Genomic DNA, 649 nt, shown 5'->3' with positions numbered 1-649 from the left:
TCCCTGCCTGTTCCCTCTGTGGCTCTTGTCCACAGCTGACCTCACATTCGAGATCTCTCTGCTTGTCTGTCTTCCTCCCGCTGGGATGTGAGCTCCATGAGGGCAGGGATGTGTCTGATCTTTGTTGTTCCCCAGAACCTGGGACAGGCTGCGGACACCTGCGGGTGAGTGAATAAGCGTTCCCAGGGCCCTCCGCGTCCTGGTGTTTATTTTACAATGAACATAAGATAGTATCTGCCACTGGTGGGTAAGGGCCATGTTTAGTGCCCCTGGTTATGTTTACTTGAAGCGTCAGCCTGATATAGTTATTACCATTTTCAAAATGTGGTGACCATTGATGATTAACCTGGAGAACACAGAGCAATTCAGACTGTCCTGCCTCTTTCCAATTCCAGTTCAATGCGACTTTCCTATTGTGACATCCTCTCCCGCTTTGGTGTCCCCTTGCCTCTTGAGGCTCCAACAAAAGTCCTCTTTCCCTCTCAGAGCCCCGTCCTCCCCCGGAGACCCCAGCCAGTTTCTGTGCTCCCTCCTCCTGCCCACCCCAGGGCATTGTCCCTCTCACCTGTGAGCAGGAGCCCCTGCCAGGGGACGCGCCCTCTGCGGGGAGGGGCTGAGGGGGGCTCCATGGTCTCTGCTGCCTGCTCTG

The sequence above is a fragment of the Propithecus coquereli genome, unplaced genomic scaffold (assembly GCF_000956105.1).
Source record: "Propithecus coquereli isolate 6110/MARCELLA unplaced genomic scaffold, Pcoq_1.0 Scaffold42, whole genome shotgun sequence".
NCBI lineage: Eukaryota > Metazoa > Chordata > Mammalia > Primates > Indriidae > Propithecus > Propithecus coquereli.
The sequence above is the reverse complement of the archived record's forward strand: the minus strand, read 5'-3'. Positions refer to the sequence as shown.